General features: G+C 37.4%; 1 pseudogene; it reads right to left on the reverse strand.

Moving 5' to 3' along the window:
* Positions 1-470: 470 nt before the first annotated feature.
* On the reverse strand, positions 471-1,874 carry LOC149150454 (uncharacterized; annotated as a pseudogene).
* Positions 1,875-19,329: the final 17,455 nt, after the last annotated feature.

Below are 19,329 nucleotides of genomic sequence, written 5' to 3' on the forward strand. Positions count from 1 at the left end.
TGCTAGGATATTTCTAGTAAGTATTCCTTGCACGAGGAAGAAATCTATTTTCTTCTATGACTACGTAGGTGGACCTGAGGTGATAGCAGGTATGATTAGGCCAACTTTCAGCCTATGTAATGAGGCCTAGGTAGTCCATGATTTTCATCTTCTAATTGAAGATCATCATGATCTTTTGATTACAGAGAGAGCAGGATAGCTATTGAGTTGATTCTTTTTGTATGTTGTTGAGGATCTACACTTGATTGATAATACAGTGTTGGGGTTTTATGCTGGTGCTTTCCCCAATGATATATTCTGTGTTATGTGTGATTGATTCCTTCTTATCAGTTATATGTGTTCATGCTTGATGTTGCTCATGGTTGATTAGCTTCTGCAAAGTTTGTAGTAGATGTAGATCTAGTATTATGCTTTAGTACATTGCATATATCAGTTTGATCTGTAGGTGAAATTTCTACATGATATCAGAGCTAGCTGATTTGTAGAAAAAATTCTACATATCGAATGCCCAAGCAATCAATGTACTGGGTAAAATGTGAATAAAATGCTGATATGGGATATAGAAAGTTTTAAACCAGCATTGCTACAAATACAAGACCCCAATTATACTGCCTAAAAGAGACAGGTGATTCCTTTGGAGACAATCCATTGCAAAGTTTGATTTCTACCCTTGTGATGTTCCAAAGAGAAACAAATTCTATTACAGTGCACACAACCAAACAACCTACAAGCATCAAACCAGATCTGATAGATGCCTCATTGAAAAGGTAACTGCTAAAAATGAATTGCAAAGCAGTCGCAAGATGAAAAAAACACCATGATAAGAGGTGAAACATAAGCCCAAGAATAATAGCAATGAACAAAAAAATAAGCCACTGTTCATTATCCAGTTCACATTTGAGTTGTATGACTCCACAGCAAATGTCTACTTTCTCAGGTAGTTCCACTCCCTTGAAAAGGTAATATAGCTTGCAAGGGGATGAACAAATATGGCAACTAGGGAGGAACTAATTAGCCTTTTGTGTGCCCCAACAACAACAACAAGTGTCATATCATTAGAATAGTCCCCATTTCGAAGCCTTGTTACTAAGCCATACTGTTTTTTCCTAAAATCATCTCCATGCATCATCATACATCCACACCAGAGAAAGAATGTTCTTCTACTAGTGGCAAAACCCATTGAACAAGGCATGTGATATTAAAAAATGCAATAACTACCCAAACTCCTAGAAGGTATGTCAATAGGATAGCCTGTTTGAATGAATATTTCAGGTCTTCTCTCCATTTATGTAGTAAGAGTGCCAATTGATCCAAGATGAAATATAACATCATCATCCAAGAATAATACATACTTGTTGTTCTTATGCATTCTCTCCACACCTACTTGTTGGTTATGTATTTTTGGCTACATGTTGTCGACAATCAAACTATAATAACTTTTGCATCAACTCGATCCTTCTAGTCGAAAATTAGTTGTGATACAACAGGAAATGTTGCATCGTTGGTGCTTTCAACAACAAAAAGAAATTCCAAAGGAAAACCATAGAGAGAAACCAACTGACTTTTCCAGTTATTATAATTGTATTTACTAAAACCCTTCAAAGGCATCACAACAGAAACTCTTGGCAACCTCTTTTGAGCGAGTATTCAAGGTCATTGATATATGGATAAAGAAAATCAAGGTTGTTACTGGTCTTTTCTCCATCCTTAATTCGCTTAAACTCCTTGGACCTCACACGAGCAGCTGAAACCCAACCGACACTAAGTATCAAACAAATGATGCAGCCATGGATATGCATTGCAATGGCGAAAGGACTATAGAAGGCCTCACTGGCATAAGCCAAAACTGCATCCAAAGCCTCCCATCTAACCATGGCAACAATTTTTGGTTGAGCAGAGTTTCATTCTCACCAGAAAACCAAGTTGCGAATCTTTTCCACATCATCCCTGTTTTGGGTCATCCATGATTTGATCGTTTCCTCCATTTTCGCATTCAAAACTTCAAGTTTATTTTAAACTCAGATAAGAATTCTAAGAAATGTGTTGTTAATAAAGAGATTCAAAATCCCATTACCACCATCGTGGTCAACTTTCTATCAGGAATCGCCAAATTCTGTTCGCATCAAACTAAATTCAAATACCACCAGCCTTCCACTAGCATTATTATCCTCGAGTGATGTGTATCTTCTATGCTACGAAAGAGAAGTTGACAGTCACCCAACGGTCAATAAGAAGGGGAAGCCTCGCCAATATTCTTTTCTCTCCACTGCTCCAATGCCCCTTCTTGTTCGACATCAACACCTACAAATAGTTACCCACTGCATAATACCTTAATTCATGCAAATCAGTCTGCAATTATGAATGATGCAAAGCCTCAATGTGCAAACATGCCAAGGCACCATGCAAGTAGCACACAAGCTACACTTCTTGCTTCTAAATTTTATCACACAACACTATCTTTCGCAACGTGTTCTTAGTGCACTCAGTGGTGAGGTTGCCAAAGAAGTGACCTCAATCATTAATACGTTGCATCCATTAGTACAAGCTCAAAGCGTACTGCAACATGAAACCATCAAGCACCTTAGCAACTTCTCACAGATCATAACAATGCACATGCCACGTGAGGGTTCACTTATTAAGCCCAATCCATAATATAAGTCACAACCACTGGTCTTTATCGAACAACGCATTCTCTAGATAAATATGTTGGCGATAATAATTCCAGACCCTTATCTCCCACAGTATCTCATGAAACGATTTCTCCAAAAAAAATTGATTCGTGGCACTTGTTCTTCAAAGGAATAGTCGCGTGGAGGAAGTGAGCACCAAATAATATTCTTGAATATTTGAATGAACCAATAAACCTCATCCAACCATTAAAGAGATCTGGACTTTCATTTAGTCACTTGATAGGTTGCACCCGACAGATTTTTATTTGAGAATACCTTAGCATTTTTAGATTAGTGTCATATAATATAACATGAGGCCGAGATAATATCACGCCAACAAAAGAATTGAATATCGACACAACAATATAATGCATATAATACATATTTCAATTCCAATATAACGCCATGTGACCTCAAAGGCTATACTGTTATACTGTATACATTATATAGTTTTGTAGTTTGCTTGAGTTTGTGCCACGCTATGATAGTTGGCTAACTTGGCTCATGTAACCGAATGAACTACTGAATCGATATTTCTGAAATGAGCACCTCGGTAAAGAACTGATGCTGAGATACTATACTACCTAATTCGATCTCTATTGTTAACAATGGCTGGAAAGGGGCTAGTGTGAAACTTCTCATTTTCATTCCCTCATTCTGAACCATAAATACGTGCTCCAAAGTCCCAATGCCCCTATTAGTGATGGATAGCTGGATGGAGTCGATTCGACGAATGATGTTACCAACGCCATATGCCAATAATGATATAAATTTGTATTTCATTCACCATATATCATCCACACATATAGTAGCGTTAACCGTTGTAGACGTTAGTGTACAACTCAGTACAAGGAAAAATAAAATAAATGCACCATATTGTAATATATGGTCGTTGTAGTAACACTGCCACACTGTAATATTGTCGCACTGCATTGGTGAATTATTGCCACTGGAATACTTATCAGTTTCCTGTCAAACACTTAAAACACTTAGCTTCTAGTTACTGCCAAACATAATGAATGAGCTGCAAAGTGAATTTGTACTAAATCTCTGCTAGTGAGCTCCTACTGCTCGGCTGAATAATATTTTTATTAGCATAATGGGGTCTATTATTGGGCTGTACTTCTAGCACTAACATCCACAAAAAAATGTAACGACCATATCGCCCACATCTCCACCATATCGACCTGCTATTGTAATGTTGTTGGCACAATAAAATTTTTCATCATAATAATCCATGTAACGCACAACAATAACATCTATGGGTCCACACCTCCACTGTGTCCCTGGACAAATTTACTGATTTGGCATTCATTATTTGAAACTGCTATGAAATTGATATCTGGAGTACCGACATTCCTCAGACTTAAAATATTTTAACTCTCTGCTCCATATTAGTGAATCCCTGTGTATATGTCAATCATTAAATGCTGACATACTTAAGTAACACATGTCTTGTCACTCTATCAGTCTCCAAAATTTTGTAATTAAAAAAAAATCATTAGAGGACACTCTTTCCTCCTTTTTTTGTTTTTATATGTGAGTTTTCACCAACTTTGTTAATCCTATTTCTCCATCGGCTTCTTCATCCATTTTAGCTCAATTCCTCCTGCATTCATGTTTATATTCATCTCCATTTCTCTCAATTTGAAATCTTTTATCTCACTGTTATCAAGCAATTTTATTTATTTATTTATTTTTACTACCTAGCTAATCATATTATATGCATCCTCCACTCTGCACACTTGCAAGAGTTAAAGTAACCTAATTGGTTTGGATTTATGTACTTGTTAACGAAATAGAAAATCGTTGACAAAAATCACAGTGTTTGGTTTTGTGAATGAAATTTGCAGCTTGAGCAACTTGAACCAACATGAAACTTTCCAATGTTCCATCTATATTCTTAGTTTAGAAGTCATATGAATCATAGCACAAAAGTACACGTCTCTTTAGTGTATGTCCTTCGATGTCCTCATAGCAGTGATCCTAACTAGTAGACCTTCTGCGACAAGATGGTCTAACATGTCTAAAAATGTTGCTTTGGCCTCAATTCGCTTCCCTATCCAAGGAAGCTTTTCACCACCATGTCAACCTATCTTGGTTCTAAAGTATAGAACTGTCACACACTCCAATGAGAGCAGTAATTTTGGGCTAACTACTAGGGCTCAACTCATTTTTCAAAATAGGAAGATCACACCTCCCCTTTTTTTTTTTAAATGCCTAGTGCCAATGAGAGGTCACTCCATCCATTCCATCTGAGATTGATTCTAGGGAAAGAGGGGCTTTAGAGAAACTATCATTTGTATCCATTGTATTATATTTGTTTCTATATGCTGCAGTAAATACATTATACTCATTTTCTTTGACATGTTGTGCAGGTTTGTCCAATTTTTAGTTAGATGAATGTTCGATGCTCAGTTTGATTTCTTAGACGCTGACCCCAATCTTCTAACATAACATTGAGGCAATAGTGGTTTGTCATTTTCATCTTTTAATACACCATCTTCAGCGAGGCTTGCCTTCAATAGATATTGACTCTTTATTTCACCAATACAAATTGATTCTCTAACGATTTATTTGATGATAAATAAGTTGGAGATCTGAGAGTTATTTGATGGTAAGAATTCAAGTATCTCATATTGGTTATTATCTCTCTGATGATGGGTTATTCTCCCCCTGAGAAACTTCACATTTCATAATTGTTGCTCTACCACTGATTAGCTTCTTCAATGCTTCCTCTAAGAAAAAACTAGGTCACTAGTTGTTCCTTATTCTTCCTCTTCCTCACTTTAGTAGGATGCTTTCTACTGTCTACATTTCTTTTTGGTTGATTGTTTGGTCTTCCTGCAATGTCCTTCATATTTTGTCTAGATTTCTTTAGGGTACATGGAATATTTCATTCTTTGGTTTCGTGTCCATTGTTGCTACATAAATAGTACCTTATTTGACCAAGACATGGCGGAAATGATGTGTGTCTTATTATACTCTTCTTTGAATACACCTTTGCTTTAATTCAACACTTAGATTCCGGAAGATAGAACTAAACTAATAGTTCTATATATGATGAAATTGTCCCGCCTCTATGAATTTTCCTATGTAATATATTTGTTGGAATGACAATTCAAGAATATAAAGGTTGATTTACAAAATAGCCTGATTATTTTGACTTTTGTCCCTTTTCTTCTTCTTGCAAGTAACACTTTAATTTTTCTTCATTTTGTAGCCTTCTTAGTCAAGAGAGATATAGGATAGTTGATGTACTCTAAATGTTTCTTAATATGGTCCTTCAAACACCTTTCCTTTTGAAATTGCACTTGAACATAATCAATATTTTATTGCAAAGACACTTCAATGCTTAAGAAGGGCTCCCACCCTATGTTTATTCCCTATTCATATTCCAAGGAACTCTTCTTTGACAACTTTGATGAGGACATTTTATGGGCTGCTCTCCCCCTGGGATGTTGTTGCTCGTCTAACACTAACTGGATGATTGCCTTGCTTCCTAGAGCAGCTCCCCCTGAAACCATGATGCCTTCATTGTGTCATTGAAGTAACAAGTTGTTCTTTTCTCTTCCTCTTCCACACTTTCGTAGACTGCTTTCTCTTGTTTGGATTTCTATCACAGTTTTCTCTTCTTGAAGTTGTGTTCTTTAGAATATATGGCAGCTTACAATCCTTTGATTTGTGGCCAAGATTATTACACACAAAACATCTTGTGTGGGCAAGAAATAGAGAAAATGATGTGTTTCTTTTTGCGTTCATGTTTTTCTTCATATACATTTTGCATTCAAACGCCTTATGTCCAAATTCATGACACATATAACAATAACCATAGAAAGAGTTTATGTACTTGGTTGCTGATGTTCTCCTTTGATTGCTTGTTGGATAACACCTTCTTGTTTGTTGCATGTTTTGCTGAATAGTCTTGATCTTCTTGTTCTTACAGTCTGTTGCTATGTGTCCAGGTTCATGGCAATGGAAGCATGAGATATGTTCTCTCCTTTGAATTCTTGCAGGCTTCTTAACCTCATATCTAGGAGCAGATTGCATTTTCTTCACTTCATACTTTTCATTTTGATTCTGCTGCTTGTATTTGTTTATTTCTTTTCCAATCATGTTGTTGTTGGCTTCTTCTCCTATAGGTATTTTTAGAACTTCATTATCCTTTAAGGTTGCATTTGAGCTACTGCTCTCATATTCTGAGTCCTTCAAGGATACAATCTCCTCTTCAAGCTTTCTACACAGAGTTTTCTTTTCATCTAGATCACTTCTAGTTGAAATAATCTCAAACTCTAATCTTTTGCATTGTACCTTTTTCTCCTTTAGCTGGTTATTCATCATCCCTTCTCTTCTCCTTGCTTCTTCAAACTGGCGATTTCCTACATGTACTTATGCTCTCTCTCATCACATATTTGTACCAATTTCTTTATATCTTTATTTTCATTTTTCAATCTTTCTATTTCAATTAGGGGTATGTCAAGCTTGGCTTGTTCTTCAACTGTATTTTCATCCTGGCAGTTAGATCCATTTGACTGAATGCTTTCCTTTTGATAAATATTTTTCTTTTTCCTCTTTATATTCTCCTTCTTGACAGTGCAACTACTATTGTCTGTTTTATGCATGAGATGCAATATATCCTAGTTTTCTTTTGCATATTTTAAGTCTATTAATGTATCAAGATCCTTATTATGAAGATTATTAAACATAACACATTTTTCCTTAGAATTCCATTGTTATTCTTGCGCAGAGGGAGAGTCTTTACAGTAGCCATCACATACTAGTTTCCACACACCAGGTCCATAAGCTATCAGTTTAGATTTTACCTTATCTCTCCATTCATGAAAGTTTGATGTACTAAGCACAGGTACAATTTGACAGTCCATGACTCAACCAGAACTACCTTCAAGCTGTTAGGCTTACACCAAAGGAACCTGCTCTAATACCAATTGATGAAAACTTGACTAAACTCGGGGGGGGGGGGGGGGGGGGTTGGTGTGGGAGGGGTGGGTGAATTAGTTTAGTATATTCATGGACATTAAAATTTTGTTCCTTAATATCATTAACTTAAACATTGCATGATAAGCTTAACAAACAATGGCCAGCATATTGAATATGTGAACAAGAAGTAATAAGCTAATCAAAACATCACATCAACACATGATAACAACACATATTAACACCAAATATATGTGGAAACCCATAAAGGGAGAAAACCACAATTTTATTATTGTTGTGATGTAAAGGCAAGCTCCTACTCCTTTTTACATCTTATTTTCTATAGGCTCCAACTTACAGGAGGTTGCTACCTCAATTTTCTGCAAGTTGCAACATGCAAGGAAGCTCCAACTCCCATATGTTTTCTGTAGGCTACAACCCACAGGAGGCTCCTACCTCAACCAACTCCAACTAGATATTTATCAAGCCACAACTTGAAAGGAGACTACCATCCCCAAATCCAAACAAGAAACAACAATGTGCTAGTTTACGTGGTCATAAATTTTGCATGTCTCCCTCTTCATTTTTTCCTGTTCTTCCCTTAAAATCTGCATCACATACGCTTCAAATGTGTCAGGTAACTAATGCATAATAGCTCAATTAACTCTCTCACATTCTTCCATTCTCTAAAATATTCAATGCCTTCCAAAATCACATATTTTATAAAGATAGATTGCTGGTTGTTTGTATCCCACATAGGAATATGAAGTGAATAGGCTTGACACTTTGCCTTCCAGTAATTTGTTTCCAAACTCTTCATATCTTGAATATTAGAACACAAAAATAAATAATCCATCCAATATTAATTTCAGCCACATGTAATCATTAAATGCATCAACCTAATGCCAACATCAAATATCAATATTTATCATTAATGCATCACAACAGTGTTTGCAACATCTTTGCCTTTGCCTTGGAGTCTCGCCTTTGCATCACAACAATTCAGCTCAATCAACAATTTTACATGACAACAAACTCTTCAATAAAGTAATCTCTGCAACATTATCAAAACATTTCAATGTATCATAACTCCTCCTCCTTTTTCTACTCCTTTGCCTTGTTTTGTTGTTCCTTGGATTGTTGTTGCTCCTTGCATTGTTGCTTCTCCTTTCCTTGTTGTTTCTCCTTGCATGGTTGCTACTTTGTTTCTCCTTTGCCCGTTTCTCCTTGTATTGTTGCTACTTTGCTGGTTATTGCTCCTTGCATTGTTGCTGCTCCTTGCCTTGTTGTTGCTCCTCGCATTGCTGCTAATTTGTTGCTCCTTTGATTGTTGTTCCTTGTGATTCTCCTTTGCTTGATTCTCCTTTGCCAACAATGACAATATTGCCAACATGCCTATGATATAATTTTTGTGGAACCTATTTCTGTTGCTGGAATTAATACATTATCAGTTTGGGCCTTCTCTTTTTAAAACTCTCCCATCCTTTCTTGCATTTTCTGAATCTGCAGGTTCTATTCAATTAGATAGGATAATATACTTTCCTTATCCTTCTCTAATTCCCTTATTTCTTGTGTTTGGGTATGCTCTGTTGTGGGCAACTTCAACTGTCTTTTAAGTGCTTGAATATCTTCATTTTTCTTCTTAACAATCTCTTCAAATGCATCCACATTTTTGGCATCCAAACCTAATTTAAATACAATGTCTTCCATTGATTTGACCCTAACATCTTTTTCCAGAGAAAAATTCTTTTCCATTTTAAGTTCTGCAATAGTATTATTCAAAGAATTATGCAATTTTAATACATTTGTAGCAGAACTAGTGAGAGAGGAATAAATCATCTCACCAGTTTGTTTATGCAGGTCAATCTGATCTATAGGATGGATTTGTTTAGTATTGAAAGATAAAACAAAGTCTTATAATCCCCAACAACTCCAAGAGTAGAAACTTTATGTTAAAGAAATGCTAACTTGAATTCATCTTTTTTCAGTATCAAGAGTTGAAAGCAACCTACTTTTTTTAGGAAGAAGGTTACTTCCAAAACTCGGTATAAGTTACCGCCTTCAAAGCCTCATTCTTTTTCTTAATTTCCTAAAACTAAAAAATATGTTTTGGTTAGAAGAAGAAGAAGGAGAAGATTGTTTTGTCTCTAGATCCAATTCTTGCATTCTGAAAACAGGCTCACCTAAAACAATAATAGCTAGTGAAGAAATGTCAGATGAGACAGTTTATGATACCGCTCCCTCCATATTGTTTGTCTTCCTTGTCTTGTATACTTTTAGCTATTCCATTTTTTACTGTGATAAGCTTTGATTTGTCCTCTTAAATTCTTTTTCTTTCATTGGAGGAGTAACCAAAATTTTCCATCTTACAGACTGCTCCACAGTTTGTTCTTTTGTCACCTCCTGCAAAGTTTTTTCCTCTCGGGTATCCTTATTAGCAAACTTCTCTATCTCAAGCTTGGACATATGAAAATAAGGTGGGGTTTTTTGTTGAACTCTGATGGATGAAATTCTCCCAATGGGGCCACATGACCAAGTAACCCCCAATTTAAACTTCATTTGTGCCAATAATTGTTCCACCTCTTTGTTTGTTGAACTCTGGTTCACTACAAATGGCCCTATTTGTGCCTTCAGTTTAAACAATGTTTTTTTTCCTTCCTGGTAAAAAATGCACTTGATCTACATTAAAGGTTTGTCTGATGAAATCAAGTGCAAAAATACACAAAGGAAAAAAAAACTAGCAACTGATAGGGTGGAATTCCACACCCATACAATCTAATTTTTGTAAAATGTTGGTACAAATACCAATCACCATGCCTTGTTTGTTCACTGAGCTGCATAATCCTTTTGATTTCAGGTGAAATTATGGGAGGACTATCACTAACCAATAGACTATAGCATATGTGAAGAAATTTGTTCACAAAATCAGTGAAGGAAAATTCCTCAAAATTCTTTTTGACCAAGGATGTCCAATGAATCACAGACCATTAATTCCCTTGAAGATACTGCTTTTGAAATTGTATTGGGAATCTGTCTGAAACGATAATATAAAAACAAATACACCAAGACTGATTGATATTTAAAATCTTTTTCAACTCCAAATTTAAGAAACTAGTCATGAATGGCCTCAGATAAAAACTAGTTGAAATTGAATAATATTTGTGGTTTCTTATCTGGACAAAAAGTTGACAAAAAAGCTAGAACTACTTCATCCACTTTCTCATCACTCTAATACCCTAAAATACAACATAAAATGGATATGATTTGTCTTGAAAATTCTGGAAACATTGATGAAGGGTAAGACAGACTGTGAGTGGGAATATCAGTCCCTTCAGGAATGGATAATTAAAAAATTGCCGCTTTTTTTTCAAAAGTTAACTTCTGATATATTTCCAAGAGAATTTCACTAGAGAATGGGTGCAAAGAGCTAGGAAAATATATGCACGTGGTTTTAAAATGGACTCAAAAGTTACAGAAAACAGGGTTTCACCGTTTTGAGCAATTATGGTTTTCTCATTGGGTAAGTACCTATCCGCACACCATACTACAAATTTTGGAAAAGGATGAGTTTGAGGAAATATAAACTAGGGTAAAAAGGACTCCCATAGAGAAAACTCGTTGCTATTATCTTGAAACTTTTGGGAAGCCCAATTCTGCAATTCATATAGGTCAAACTCTGAGTTTGTATCTTCTATTCTGCTTTCCCTATCAACTAAGGGAAATTCATCAATTTTTGGGAGGGTTTGACATTGAACCTGAGACTCTTTTGCTTTAGTTGCTATAAAATATACCCCGCACTATATTTTTGAGTTGTTGCTGAGGGTTTTTTGTAATTCCGCACTAAGATTCTTTGTATCTGGCAACTAAAGGAAAGGTGAGAGGGGATAGACAAAGGCGAGAGCGATTAAATTAAGAATGGGAGTGAGAACGCATTGGAATGAACATTCTGATGGAATATTTAGAATTAAATGGCAAACAATATTCAAAATTAAATGGAAACGGTCAATAAAATGGTGGTGGGTGATATTTATTACTGAAAATGGGGAATGGTTTTTGTGGTTTGTTGGGGTGGGGGGGGGGTGGGTGTGCAATTCATATGTCACTGCCACGTTGCAAAAATTGTTTTGGAAAAATAACTTTTTGCGTGCTCCCCCCACCCCCCATTCGTTAAATGTTGAGCAAGTGGGGGGCCGCATAATAGAACAAGAGTTGTCGATCACCAAAGCGTCAATCTATGCTAATAGAAAATAGAAAATGGATGATAGTTAGTGTGCGATGATTTGACATTTTATTTATTAAAATAAAACAAAATAATATATTGCGACATTATATATTTGCAGGCAAACTATTACAAAGTACAATTTTTTTGTTGTTTGAAATTTCAATCAAAATTTTGAAATTTTCAATGTAATAAGAAAACGTTACAACACCCCAAGTGATGGTGTAGTGTTGGGTGGAAAAAACACCTCTTTAGCTGCCCACTTTCAAGCTTTGACAAGGAAGATTCAATGGCTTTCTACCCCTTCAATTGGTACAACATATGTTGTTACAACATCTATTGTTACAATATATATTGTAATGGTCATTGTTTCAATGGTTTTAATAGTATGAGTTTTTATAGCATCAACTTTTACAACAGCTTCAACATTTTCAATAGTAATGGGTGTTACACCAGCATCTGCTACAACATTTTCAGCATATTTAACATTGACATGTTGTTATGGCATCTATTGTTACAACATCTACTGTTACAACATATGTTTTTCAATCCGTTGTTAACTATGTTTATGCTTCTCAATTTGTTTTCTTGATCCCCTAATTGTTGTAGTGTTTAGTGGAAGAAACACCTCTTTGGTTGCCCACTTTAAAGCTCTGATAATCAAGATGAAATGGCTTGTTGTTACAAGATCTGTTATTACAACATACGCTTCTCAATCCATTGTTACCTATGTTTGTGCTTCTCAATTTGTTTTCTTGATCCCCCAAGTGCTAATGTAGTGTTGGGTGGCAGAAACACCTCTTTGGATACCCACTTTCAAGCTTTAACAAGCAATTTGAAATGGCTTTCTACCCCCTCAATTTTCTCTGAAAGGTGCTACATCTCCTTCAAGGCTACAAATTCAAGTGCTTTGATAACATATGATCCATAAACAGTAGGTCTATGTCTGGTTTTGTGGACCTTACGGGATTATTGAGAGGATTGGGCCAGTAGCCTATCGACTTACACTACCTCTGACAGTGAAAGTCCATGATTTTTTCCATGTGTCATTGCTTAAGAAGTATGTTAAAGATGTTGATCATGTAATTGATTGGTCTATATTGTGGGTGGAGCCAGAAGGAGAATTCCAGCCTAAACTGCAGTGTCGTTTGCAGAGAAAGATGCTCATGCTCTAGAGCTAAGCAATCAAGCAGGTTAAAGTGCAATGGAAGCACTTTGGGCCCGATGAAGCTACATGGGAGATGACAGATCAAATGCAGGCTATGTATCCTTCCTTATTCATTGGTTGAGCGGATGTTTTGGTATATGTTTTTGGTACATGTTTTGGTGATGTTTGGTATATGTACATATGTATATGGATGTAAATACCACCATGAGCTATGTTATAAATCTCCAATAAGCGGTATGGGTGTCATGTCATTATGATGTTATACTTGTTATATTGTCATGTTGGTTTGCTTCTCAGCGGGATGATCATTGTAAATACTGCAATGAGCTAAGTTATAAATCTCCATGGGCGGTATGTTTTGCTTATATTAGCCTTGTTGGTTATAGGTGTTGTTGAACACTGAGGACGGTGTTCCCCTAAGGGGGAGAGTTCTGTAACAACCCTGGTAAAAAATCCATGTAATAAAAGTTAATAAAGACAAAATAATAACCATGGTCACAAGACACGTATTCCAAGTTGAATGTTGGGCAGAAGCATAGTGATGGGGATCACTAGTGATTGATTAATGGTTAAGGAAATTGGAAAAGGAAATGGTAAAGGATTTGGAAAAGAAAAATGACATTTTCGGCACATTTATTTATGAAAATAATGGAAATTAGGAATAAAGGGAGGTGAAAGGTCACAGGTTGCATTTGAGGAGGAAAATGAAGGAAAATAATGGAGAATGAAGAAAATAGACGCCTCATTAATAAAAAGGCTTATGAGGATCAATTCATAGACTTTTGTTAGTTCAGCGTTGGAGATCTCTCTCTCATACTCTTGGACACTTATAGTTTCTTGGAGCACTCTTGGAGGAGTGTGGCATACTTGGAATTTTGGAGCAAGAAGGCAAAGGAAAAGCAAGAAAGTGCGAGGGGACATTAGGATCAACAGCTACAACGAGTTTTGCTTGCAAGTACCAAGTTACATGTATGTTTTCCTCACTAGTTTTGACATGCATGGCATATGCACATGGTTTATTGGTCATGATCTGTTATTGGCATGGAGGATTGGATTGACAATGGATTCGCCAATCCTTTCCATTTCCTGGATATCCATGGTGTTGTGGGTTCATTTCTTTGTTTTTTCTGGTTGGTTCTCATGTTTCCTTTAGCTTGGGTAGAGTTACTAGTTCCTGGAGCCTTGGTTGAACAAACGCTCTTGAGCCCTGTAACAGTTTGGGTTGAGTTACTAGTGCTGGAGCCTTGGTTGGACAAATACTCTGGAGCCCTTGGTGGGTTGGGTTACTAGTCCTGGAGCATTGGTTGGACAAATGCTTTGGAGTCCGTGACAGTTATGGATTGAGTTACTAGTCTTGGAACCTTGGTTGGAACAAACGCTTTTGAGCCCTGGAAGGCTTGGGTAGATACCAATCTAGTGATGGTTTGTGATGTCCGACTGTGAGTTGGAATCATTGTTTGATGGGTTGAGGTGGTTCTACCTTTGGACACCCTAGATGGTTTTGATTGATGTGTTTTATGAGATCCCACATTCATGTTTGGAATATGGCACAGGGGTGACTGATTGAAGAGATATTTGGCTCAACCATGTCTACGGTAGGGTGGTCCGTGGAAGTCTCAAACCTGGTTGGTCTTTACATCATTAATATAAGGTTTTCTCCTTGTTAATTCATGAGTATTGTACTTGTTCATATGTGGATTATATTGTTGTTGTTTCCTTGGTATTCTTGTTGTTATTATGATGGTTATGAACATGTATTATCACAGTGGTTATGTATGACTCTCGTCATGTTTTTACTTATAAATGAATGAGCAATGTATCTATGGACTAATAGACGATAATTCAGCTAATGGCATAAGGGAAAAACACTTCTTACCGATTTTCAGATAAGTGTGAGACCCATATGCTCAGTTTTGTTGTTAAGACCTGTAGCTTTCACATTTGTGACATGTTTGACGAAATGTTTGTCATGGCTAGTAGGGGTCCAGTATAGTCCTTGTCAATGTTTTTGCAAATATATCATTGTTTTGTTGTGTAAATTCATTTCTGAAGGTGTCATTGAGTTCTAGGCAGTGAAATGGGCTATGGGCTTAAAAAAGTGGCACAAATCTCGGAATCGTTGGCACAGGTCTAAGGAGAAAAGTCCCCAAAAGCATGCATACCCATGTTTTGGGAGCGCCTGGATCCTCCCAGACGCACCCTTGTCCATATCAAGGGAGCGTCCAGGGGGTTTAATGGTCTAAAAACTCAGTGGGACCCAGGGGCTGGTTACCTTAGCGATTGGGATGGCTCCTGGGAGTTCTATTGCTGATGTGGAAGGTATGTATGGTGTGTTTTCTTGATTCCACTTCCTTAATTGACACATAGGGAGTCGAATCATATCACAGTAACTTCTCATCACATGTTTACCCCGTTTGGACGGTTACTTGGGTAGATGTGGGAGTAGGATGTTATAGAGTGGTATCAAAGCATGGTTCACCCCTCGGGCTGGATGAGTTGTCTGTTGGTCATGCATTCATGTCGGTTGCATATGTGTTTCTTGTGTTGAAAGACCATGTGCTTGCTGCATTTGTATGGTACGGGTTATAGTTGCAGTGAGGTCACCATGGGAAGTTGATGATGTTGTTGCGGAGTGTGTCGTCATGAGTGTATGGTTGATTATGCATTTTTTATGCATGTTAGTATTCACATGTGGTCAAGTGTACAGTGATGTAGTGGTTGTTATCATGCATGAGGTCATGGTATGTGTAGTTGATATGGTCATGCATTGATGACTGGACTCTAGCTAGAATGATCGTTATATGCTTATATGCTTATGTGTCATATTTCTATACAATGTCATGATTATGTTAGACATGTATTATGTTGATTTTTTGATCTTGCAGACGAGGTGTCATCCCTAAATTATGCTAAGGTACGTTGGTTTATTGTGATTTGGTTTAGCTTACATGATATACCTTACAGGAAGAATATCAAAGATGAATAGCAAGATGGTAGACTACAATTCTTGAGACTCTCCCTATGGATTAGATGAGCAACATGGTGTTGGGAACTCTCCTGATTTGGAAGACACATTGAGAATCTTAAAGTTATAAATAAGGAGTTGTAAGGCAAACAATGACATAATCATACAGACACAGGAGAAGCAAGCAGAGGTAAATGCAATGATACTTCGGAGTTTGTTGGAATTGCAGCGACATGGACCACTATGGATCAGCCATGAGTAGGAGGACATAACTAATGGGGCATATGGAAATAGGTCCCATGGTGGGTATAGGTCAGATAGAGATGACATGATCAAAGATGGCAGGTCCTTAGATACTCTGGATAGGAGAGGTGATAGACACAGGTACTATTATAGTTCTGGTTCTGACAAGCATTATGATCGTCATCGTTACTATCCTTACAGGTGGAGTGACAGGGATATTTGTCGGATGAGTTTAATAAAGCAAAGGAACCTACATTTGATGGAGAGATGAAGAAATCACAGAATGCAGAGGCATGGTTGCTCAGTATGAGGAAGTTATTCAGGTTGCATGATTATTTAGAGAACTTGAAATCCATAATAGCTCCATTCAGTCTCAAAGGCAAAGCATATATTTGGTGGGAAGATGTGAAGAATGTCAGAGGTATTCATGAGGAGGACTTGACTTGGAATGAGTTCGAGAGACTATTCAAGAAGATGTACCTATAGGAGAGATACTCTTATGACAGGGCGAAACAATTCTATGAGCTAAAGATGGTATCAATGACCGATGAGGAGTACAATAGCAGATTCTTGGAGCTATTGAGGTATGTGCCTTTCCTTAAGGAGGAGAAGGCCAAGATTCAGAGATTCATTAGTGGATTTATGATTGCATTCAAAGACATGATTGAGTGCAATGAGCCTAGATCACTAGAGGAGGCCATATGAAAGCTAAAGCATTGCTATGAACAATCGAAGCACAAATCTGAGACTAAGCGAGACTCGAAAGGTAATGCAAAGAACAAAGGAAAATGGGACAAGAAGCGAGAAATACCTCAAGGTATATGTAATAAAGAGAATGCAACACCATCTTATAAGTTTAATGCATCTGACAGTGGACAAGGACTTTGATCTGAGGAGCAGATTAAGGAACTTGTGCGGTGTTGGAATTGTGGAGGAGAGCATCGAAGGAGAGATTTTCCACAACATCAAGGTGGTAGACTGCATATCTACGGTGCTTAGGAGGTACAAACAGTGAGAGATGTTGGGAAAAGTATTCCTTGTATCTATGTAGTGCTAGACAACAGACAGGCAGACCATTAGGCATCTATCATTGAGATGGACGGTAAGCTTTGTGATCAAGTTGTTTCTATTTTGATTGACCCTGGATCTAATTATAGTTATGTTAATCCTGACCTGGTGGATAAGTGTGGTTTGAATAAAGAAGTGCATGCAGAGTCTTGGTTAGTGCAGTTGGCTATAGGTACAAAGAAGTGAGTTCATCACTAGGTAAGAGCTTGTACATTTGATTTGAATGGTATGCCTACCTCAACACATTTGAATGTATTACCGTTGGGATCATACAATTATGTTGTTGCGCATGAATAGGTTGTACCTTCATAGAACCAAGGTGGATTGTTATGACAAGGCCATTGAGTGCTTAGATGACCATGGGGAACAAAGAGTTTTGCAGGGTAAGAAGAAAGCAACATCAGTTAGAATGGTGACAACTATGTAGACCAAGCGTACTCGCAGGAAAGGGTGTGTGTTATTTGCGGTGCACATTTCTAATGACAAAGGTAAGGAAGTTGAGGATTCAAATGTTTTGAGTGGGTACCACTTCTACAACAGTTTTAGGATGTATTTTCTGCAGATATTTTAGAGTTTCCACCTCACAGGGAAGTAGACTTTTCTATTGAGTTGGTGCCAGGGGTAGCTCTGGCATCAAAGGCACCTTATAGGATGAGCACTCCAGAGTTGGTAGAGTTGAAGCTGTAGTTGAAGGAAATGCTTGACAAGGGGTACATTAGGCCAAATGTATCACCATGGGGTTTACCAGTATTGTTTGTGAATAAGAAGGATGGTACTCTCAAATTGTGCATTGATTACAGATAGTTGAAAAAAGTGACCATCAAGAACAGGTATCTGTTACCGAGGATTGATGACTTGCTCGATCAGTTGAAGGGAGCTTCAATGTTCTCGAAGATAGATCTAAGATCCGGTTATCATTAGGTATGCATTAAAGAAGAGGATGCCTACAAGACAACTTTCCAGACCAGGTATGGGCATTATGAGTTTGTTGTAGTTCCATTTGGTTTAACTAATGCTCCAGCTACCTTTATGTGCTTGATGAATAGTGTGTTGTGTCCGTATTTGGACAAGTTTGTTATTGTGTTCATTGATGATATATTGGTATATTCAAAAAATGAAGAAGAGCATGTCGAGCATTTAACAACAATGTTGAGATTGTTGAGAGAGCATCAGTTGTATGCTAAGCTCAACAAGTGTAGTTTCTTTCAGACTGAGGTACACTACTTGGGACATGTGGTTTCCAAGGATGGCATAGCAGTGGACCCAGAAAAGGTAAGAGCTATCATGGAGTGGGAAGCTCCCAAGAATGTGGATGAGTTGAGATCTTTCATGGGGTTAGCAATTTATTACAAGAGGTTCATCAGGAACTTCTCACAGATTGCTTATCCTATCACATCATTGCAGAGGAAAGGTAAGAAGTTTGAATGGACAGAGGAGTGTGCAACCAATTTTGAGCAGCTCAAGCAGTTGTTGACACATGCACCAATGTTAAAGATTGCAGATTTGGACAAAGAGTTTGTAGTATGTACATATGCTTTCCAAAGAGGACTTGATGGAGTCCTTATGTAGGATGGACATGTGGTATGCTATGAGTCACAAAAATTGAATGAGCACGAACAAAACTACCCAACACATTATCTTGAGTTGGCAGCGATCATACATGTATTGAAGATGTGGAGGCACTATCTTCTTGGTAGGAGGTTTGTATTGATGAGTGATCATAGTGGTTTGTGGTATCTATTTGACCAACCGAATTTGAATGGTAGGCAGGCTCGATGGTTGGCCACGATCAGTGAGTTCGACTTTGAGATCAGGTATATCAAAGGTAAAGAGAACAAGGTGGCAGATGCTCTTAGCAGGTGGATACAGGTAAATCACATAGCAGCTATGAGCTCCTACGGGACAGATTTACAGGATAGGATCTTGCAGGCAGGTTAGTGCTACAGGTATTGGTACATGTACTGGTACGGGTACATGTACAGGTAGTGTTACAGGTATAGGTAGTGGTACGAGTACAAGTACAAGTAGTGGTATAGGTACAAATGCAGGTGCATAGGATGTG

Source organism: Pinus tabuliformis, chromosome 9, assembly GCF_031772625.1.
Source record: "Pinus tabuliformis cultivar Carrire ecotype Pingquan chromosome 9, CPIR1, whole genome shotgun sequence".
NCBI classification, from domain to species: domain Eukaryota; kingdom Viridiplantae; phylum Streptophyta; class Pinopsida; order Pinales; family Pinaceae; genus Pinus; species Pinus tabuliformis.